Here is a 7,917-nt window from a genome sequence, read left to right on the forward strand (position 1 = left end):
GGGAAGGAAATCTTGGGCTGTGAGCCGACTGGACAGTGTCCGCAACCACAGATCTGCTATGGATCCTATTGTGCGACTAGGAAACTGATGTGTTCTGCTCTCCCGCTGCATGGAGCAGCGCTCTAATCTGCATCAAACCTCTTCCAGCCTCTGATTGGGACAACTGGATTGACTCTGCTATGCAGGCCGCGGCAGTAAGATTCTGAATTGGGGTACGGTATACCTGATGCTCGGGAGGAAACAATTGCCTTTGTTGTCGACTGGATCCAGGGACCAGCCGTCGGGTGCGGTCGTCGAGTGAACACTGGAGATTCTCCAGTCGTGCGCGCTCAACCAAAGTGGCCAGGCACGCAGTCTCCAAGGCTCGAGCCTCGGAGGTTTCCCCGACGATGGGAGTGTGGAGTGCCTCCGAATTGCGATGATGCAGCTCCTCTCGCTGCAATGAAGTAAGGGCTTGAGGACGATATTCTTCGTGAACATGTGATGGATCACCGCCGCCATCGCCGCCATCACTACGGCGGAAACCAGGCAGGCTGCATGGCGTGTCGACCATTAGAACTTCTGCCGCAGGGTCGCTGCTGCCACACTCGGACAGGGTCTCGACAGAGCCAGGCGACAGGTCGAACAACCCGTAGAGAGATTCGTCGGGCTCGATTGCCGCGACTTGAGGGGTGGCCAATTGGCAAGCCACCGCATGCTTGATCCACCGCTGAAGCCGTGATCGACCGGATTGCTTGTGGCGTCGAGCGGCGAAGAGTGAAGACATTGCGGGAACCGACCGATATTGGGTCGACGGCTGCCGCAGAAGGACGCCACGAGTGCACGCCCAAAAGTGGGTCGCTCCGCGCACGGGGAGCGCCTCGACATCGAGGGGAGCTTCCTGAAGCCAAGCAGAGTCGTCGGCGATGAAAACGAGCGCGCCGAGAAAGATCTCGCGGCCCTCAGCCAAACCTCCGCCGGAAACCATGATGATAGGACTCGGAGAAATCACAACCTCACCGGAAGATGCTAAGACACCTGCCCCATGATGGGCGCCAACTGTCGTGGTTCTAAGTTTGACAGTAGATTAGGGGTACATAAGAGGAGGCAAGATCCTAGCTACGATGAAGTTGTGCATGCAAGATTTACGAGTTCAGGCCCTTCGCGGAGGAAGTAACAGTCCTACGTCTCGGTGCCCTGAGGCGATCGACTGGATTATGCATGAAGTTACAGGGGGTGCGAACCCTTGTCTCAGTGGTGGGGGTGGCTTATATAGAGTGCGCCAAGACCCCAGCCAGCCCATGTTACAAGGAGTTCAATGTACATAAAGGTGAGGCATTACTGGTAAGGCCAGCAATAAAGTCATATAAATGATCATTAACACTACGGAGTGAACGCCTGACCGTTGCCATCCTGAGTGACTTTAGATCTTCTGTACTCCGAGTGATTTCTTGTACGGTCGAGTGATGGTGTACTGTTCGAATGGAATTGGGCTATCCGAGTGGAGTTGTTGATCGAGTGGGTTGCACTCTGAGGTGATTCTAGTCGGTGGAAATTATTGTGCTTTAAATGATGCTGATCTTTGGGTAGTGTCCTTGGGAAGGGCATCTAGGTCATACCCATTACCTACCCTAGGTACATGTCATCGTCACCCACCACATGACATTCCACGACATCTTATCGTAGGCCTTCTCCAAGTCAGTGAACACCATATGCAAGTCCTTCTTTTACTTCATGTATCTCTCTATAAGTTGTCATACTAAGAAAATGGCTTCCATGGTTGATCTCCTACGCATGAAACCAAACTTATTTTGGTCACGCTTGTCATTCTTCTTAAGCGGTGCTCAATGACTCTCTCGTGTATCTTCCTTGAATCTTAATTTCAATGATATGCTAAACCTACCCTCCTTCAGTACTTTAGCCCTAACATTTCCCAACGATCGTGTCATGTGGGTAGAGCCCCAAAGTATCTATATAATAAATTATTTTTTTGCCAAAAATCAAATAAATCATTTTTTGTTTTTCTTAACCATAAAAAAGAAGGTTTGAACTAAAAGTATTTATTTTCACAAAACATTAATTCATTAAAAGTTATTTATGAGGCATATTATTTGTAAAGTTATTTAAGTTTTTTTATCTATTTCCTTCTTAAAAGGCCAAAAATGGGCTTTAAGTGGTTAAAATGTTTATTTTTCTCCAGAAATTCCAAAATATTACCCCCAAGCCTTATTTCATCATTTTGAATATCCCACCAGACCTTCACCACCTGGTCACGGTAAAGTACTAATGAAACAATAATCAAACAACATCTACTCAAAAGTAGGGTTCCCTTATACGTCTCCATCGTATCTACTTTTCCAAACACGTTTGCCCTTGTTTTGGACTCTAACTTGTATGATTTGAATGGAACTAACCCGGACTAATGCTGTTTTCAGCAGAATTGCCATGATGTTGTTTTATGTGCAGAAAACAAAAGTTCTCGGAATGACCTGAAACTCCACGAAATATCTTACAATAAATAATAAAAAATCCTCGCCAAAGATGAAGACCAGGGGGGCCCACACCCTTGCCACGAGGGTGGGGGCGCCCCCCTAGGGCGCGCCCCCTACCTCGTGGGCCCCTGGAGACCTCCCGACTCCAACTCCAACTCTATATAACTGCTTTCGGGGAGAAAAAAATAGGAGAGAAGAAATCATTGCGTTTTATGAAACAGAGCCACCGCCAAGCCCTAAAACCTCTCGGGAGGGCTGATCTGGAGTCTGTTCGGGGCTCCGGAGAGGGGGATTCGTCGTCGTCGTCATCATCAACCATCCTCCATCACCAATTTCATGATGCTCACCGCCGTGCGTGAGTAATTCCATCGTAGGCTTGCTGGACGGTGATGGGTTGGATGAGATTTATCATGTAATCGAGTTAGTTTTGTTAGGGTTTGATCCCTAGTATCCACTATGTTCTGAGATTGATGTTGCTATGAATTTGCTATGCTTAATGCTTGTCACTAGGGCCCGAGTGCCATGATTTCAGATATGAACCTATTATGTTTTCATCAATATATGAGTGTTCTTGATCCTAACTTTCAAGTCTATAGTCACCTATTATGTGTTATGATCCGTTAACTCCGAAGTGACAATAATCGGGATACTTATCGGTGATGATCGTAGTTTGAGGAGTTCATGTGTTCACTATGTGCTAATGCTTTGTTCCGGTTCTCTATTAAAAGGGGGCATTAATATCCCTTAGTTTCCATTAGGACCCCGCTGCCACGGGAGGGTAGGACAAAAGATGTCATGCAAGTTCTTTTCCATAAGCACGTATGACTATATTCGGAATACATGCCTACATTACACTGACGAATTGGAGATAGTTCTGTGTCACCCTATGTTATGACTGTTACATGATGAACCGCATCCGGCATAATTATCCATCATTGATCCAATGCCTACGAGCTTTCCATATACTGGTTTACGCTTATTTACTTTCCCGTTGCTATTGTTACAATCACTACATAATACCAAAAATATTACTTTGCTTTCATTACTCTTTTGTTACCGTTACCACCACTATCATATTACTTTGCTACTAAACACTTTGCTGCAGGTACTAAGTTTCCAGGTGTGGTTGAATTGACAACTCAGCTGCTAATACTTGAGAATATTTTTTGGCTCCCCTTGTGTCGAATCGATAAATTTGGGTTGAATACTCTACGCTCGAAAGCTATTGCGATCCCCTATACTTGTGGGTTATCAAGACTAATTTCTGGCGCTATTGCCGGGGAGCATAGCTCTATTCTTTGAGTCACTTGGGATTTTATCTGCTGGACACTATGAAGAATTTGAAAGACGCTAAGACAACAATTTATCCCTCAACTACGAGGGGAGGTAAGGAACTGCCATCTAGCTCTGCACTTGATTCACGTTCTGTTATGAGTAAGCTTGCAACACCTAAACCTGCTTCTGCTATTCGTTCTGATATGTCACATGTTATTGATGATGCTACTTCTACTATACATGATACTTATGATGAAACTACCTCTATGCCTGATACTACTATGCCACTTAGTGACTTTCTCGAGGAACGACTTGCTAGGGCTAGAGATATTGAAAATATTGAATCTGATTATGAAGATGAAAGTGATGATGAAGAATCACTTGTTATTCCTGAGGGTTATTTATTTGATCAAGAAGCTTCTTTAGCTATTTTAGCTTGCAAAGATAGATATGAACTCAAAAGATTATTAGCTAAATGGAATAAGCAATCTCTAAATGCTAGGATGAGACCTGACCCTGCTTTTGCTACTTCACCTATCTGTGTTACTGATAAGGATTATGAATTCTCTGTTGATCCTGATATAATTACTTTAGTTGAATCTGATCCTTTTCATGGCTATGAATCTGAAACTGTTGTGGCACATCTTACTAAATTAAATGATATAGCTATCCTGTTCACTAATGATGAGAGATCCCGCTACTTTTATATCCTCAAAATATTTCTGTTCTCATTAAAGAGTGATGCTAAAATATGGTTTAATTCTGTTGATCTTGGTTGTGTGCGTAGTCCCCAGGATATGATTTACTGCTTCTCTGCTAAATATTTCCCTGCTCATAAGAAACAAGTTGCTTTAAAGGAAATATACAACTTTGTGCAAATTAAAGAAGAGAGTCTCCCACAAGCTTGGGGGAGGCTTCTCAAGTTACTTAATGCTTTGCCTGGTCATCCTCTTAAGAAAAATGAAATACTTGATATCTTTTATAATGGACTAACCAATGCTTCCAGAGATTACCTGGATAGTTGTGATGGTTCTCTTTTCAGGGAAAGAACACCGGATGAAGCTGAAATCTTATTGAATAATATGTTGACAAATAAAAATAATTGGGCACCTCCTGAGCTAGCTCCTGGTCCAATTAATGATCCTATCCCTAAACCAACTCCGAAGAATAGAGGTGTTCTATTTCTCAGTCCCGAAGATATGCAAGAGGCAAAGAAATCTATGAAAGAAAAAGGTATTAAAGCTGAAGATGTTAAGAATTTACCTCCTATTGAAGAAATACATGGTCTTAATTTACCGCCTATTGAAGAAACATATGATCTTAATCCTTTATTTATTAAGGAACCTCCAGACCCCAATAACCCGACACAGGTAGTAAAGGTAAATTCTCTCTATAGATATGATAAAGCTGGAATCCTTCCTACTAAAATTTCTAGTCAATGCTTGGATGAGTTTGATAATTTTATGTTTAAGCAAGAAGACTTCAATGCTTATTTTGGTAGACAATTAAAACAAGATGCTGATATGATTAAATACTTGGGTGACTATATGGCTAATATTAGAGGTGAACTTAAACTTGTTAGCAAACATGCTTCTATGGTTACCACTCAATTAGAACAAGTACTTAAAGCTCAAAAAGAATTGCTCAATGAGATGAATAGTAAGAAAAATGATTATGCTGTTAAAGTGGCTACTAGAACTGGTAGAATGACTCAGGAACCTTTGTATCCTAAAGGCCACCCTAAGAGAATTGAGCAAGATTCTCAGAGAAATAATATTGATGCACCTAGTTCTTCTAAAAGGAAGAAAAAGAAAAATGATAGAACTGTGCAAACTTCTAGTGAACCTATTGCTGAACCACCTGATAATCCAAATGGTATATCTATGTCTGATGCTGAAACACAATCTGGCAATGAACATGAACCTAATGAAAATGTTAATGATGATGTTCATAATGATGCTCAACCTAGTAATGATAATGATGTAGAAATTGAACCTGCTGTTGATCTTGATAACCCACAATCAAAGAATCAACGTTATGATAAGAAAGACTTTGTTGCTAGGAAACATGGTAAAGAAAGAGAGCCTTGGGTTTAGAAACCCATGCCTTTTCCTCCCAAACCATTCAAGAAAAAGGATGATGAGGATTTTGAGCGCTTTGCTGAAATGATTAGACCTATCTTTTTGCGTATGCGATTGACTGATATGCTCAAAATGAATCCTTATGCTAAGTACATGAAAGATATTGTTACAAATAAAAGAAAGATACCTGAAGCTGAAATTTCCACCATACTTGCTAATTTACTTTTAAGGGTGGAATACCAAAGAAACTTGGAGATCCAGGAATACCTACTATACCATGCTCCATTAAAAGAAACTATGTTAAAACTGCTTTATGTGATCTTGGAGCCGATGTTAGTGTTATGCCTCTCTCTTTATATCATAGACTTGACTTAAATAAGTTAACACCTACTGAAATATCTTTGCAAATGGCTGATAAATCAACTGCTATACCTGTCGGTATTTGTGAGGACGTGCCTGTTGTGGTTGCAAACGTTACTATTTTAATGGACTTTGTTATTCTTGATATTCCCGAGGACGATAGTATGTCTATTATTCTTGGAAGACCTTTTCTTAATACTGCAGGGGCTGTTATTGATTGCAACAAAGGCAATGTCACTTTTCATGTTAGTGGTAATGAGCATACGGTACACTTTCCGAGGAAACAACCTTAAGTTCATAGTATCAATTCTATCGGAAAAATTCCATCGATTATATTTGGAGGTTTTGAATTTCCTCTTCCTACTGTCAAGAAGAAATATGATATACTTACTATTGGGGATGTGCATATCCCCGTTGAGGTAACCTAGTGTTATTCGAAATTTCTCCGGTTTCATGTTAATCGGAATGAGTTTGTTAACAAGACTTGATCAACCTTGTTAGTGGATTCCTTTTGACGAGCATGAGATGGATGAAACCAGAAGCACAACCTTTTGTACCCCACTTTCACTTTCTGTTATTTATATTAAATAAAGTAAAAATAAATAATTTTCTGGCTGTTATTTAATTATCTGTGCAATATAAAAATACCTCGAAAATAAAAGTTCTCCAAATGCCCTGAAAATTAAATATGATTTTTTATAGAATATTTGAGGATTTATGGAACAAAGAACACACCAGGAGGGCCAACCACCTTGCCACGAGGGTGGAGGGCGCGCCCACCCCTCTAGGGCGCGCCCCCCTGCCTCATGGGCCCACGGTGGCCCTCCTCCCCTTATTCCTGCACCCATCCTCTTCTTCTTCCTCCCACAAACACGAAAAACCAACTCAAACCCGAGTCCAAGCTCGTTTTGCTGCCATTTTCGATCTCCTTACTCAAAGCACCTCTCACAAAACTGCTTGGGGAGATTGTTCCTTGGTATGTGACTCCTCCATTGGTCCAATTAGTTTTTGTTCTAGTGCTTTATTCATTGCAAATTTTTGCTGCTTAGATGACCCTGTTCTTGAGCTTGCATGTCAAATTTATATGGTCAAAAGTAGTTTTGATGCATGATATAGGCTATAGGCACTTGTAGGAGTAGTTGCTATCAATATTATTGAGTTTGGTTTACTTTTATTTTGAAGTTACTAAAAATTTCAGAATTTTTCAGAAAATGGTGAGGAGATTATTGAGGGGCTCATCGAGCCAAAACTCGAAGGAAAAGGCACCGAAGCCTAAGTATAATTTGACGCGCACTTCGGAGGTTCGGGCGTGTGAATGGCCTTCCGAGGATTTCTTAAGAGCAGCCGGGATTTATGAAGATTTTCATGAGTTGGCTCATAATGCAGGCCTCACCGCTTTCCTCCACAACCAATGCGATCAGTATCCCTTACTCACAAATACCCTTGTGCAAAACTTTCATTTTCATTCTAGGAACTCACCACCTATGGTGGAGTTTCATTTATATGATGAGCATAAGGAGATGTCACTTTATGATTTTTGTCGGATTTGTTTAGTCCGTTTTGAGGGCAAGACAGAAGAACCACATCGTGATGATGTGGAGGGATTTATTAATACTATCACTGTAGGGGAAACTAGGAAGGTTTCCGATGCACGAATCACTAGCATACATTTTCCTGTCTTACGTTACTTTGCATTATTTGCTAGTCATTGCTTAATTGGTCGCGGAAAC

The sequence above is a fragment of the Triticum aestivum genome, chromosome 5A (assembly GCF_018294505.1).
Source record: "Triticum aestivum cultivar Chinese Spring chromosome 5A, IWGSC CS RefSeq v2.1, whole genome shotgun sequence".
Lineage (NCBI taxonomy): Eukaryota > Viridiplantae > Streptophyta > Magnoliopsida > Poales > Poaceae > Triticum > Triticum aestivum.